The sequence below is a fragment of the Penaeus monodon genome, chromosome 31, assembly GCF_015228065.2.
Source record: "Penaeus monodon isolate SGIC_2016 chromosome 31, NSTDA_Pmon_1, whole genome shotgun sequence".
Taxonomy (NCBI): domain Eukaryota; kingdom Metazoa; phylum Arthropoda; class Malacostraca; order Decapoda; family Penaeidae; genus Penaeus; species Penaeus monodon.
In genome coordinates, this window is record NC_051416.1 from 37,169,114 (window position 1) to 37,169,589 (window position 476).

Here is a 476-nt window from a genome sequence, read left to right on the forward strand (position 1 = left end):
CGCACAACACGGGTCTTCAGGGGTTTTTTATTAAGCTCATCCATGAGTCTTAAAACAAATGCCTACATGTAAAAACATTAAATCTCATGGGATCCATTAATTTTATAGTCTGTAGATAAAGTAGGACACATATTATTACCAATTTATCACTGTTTTACTAATTTGTCACTGATTCCTCTTTTAATGTGTGTATTTGGTATAAAACAAGTTGGAATTGACGAGTAACAACGCTGCCTGTGGGTGTAATCTACTGTATATTGATCAACGTTATTTAGTATAAAAAAAACATATGATTTAGTATATTTTAAATATCATTTCAAAGGGTTTGGAAATACTTAGTTTGTTTAACCCCCATCCCCAATCCCCTGGTCGCTGTAGTAAGAAGTATTTCTCTGGTTGGAGAAGTCGGTCTCTAACGATGGCTGTGATTAGTTGAAATGATCCCAAAATCACAATAGGAAAGAAATCCAGTTGAG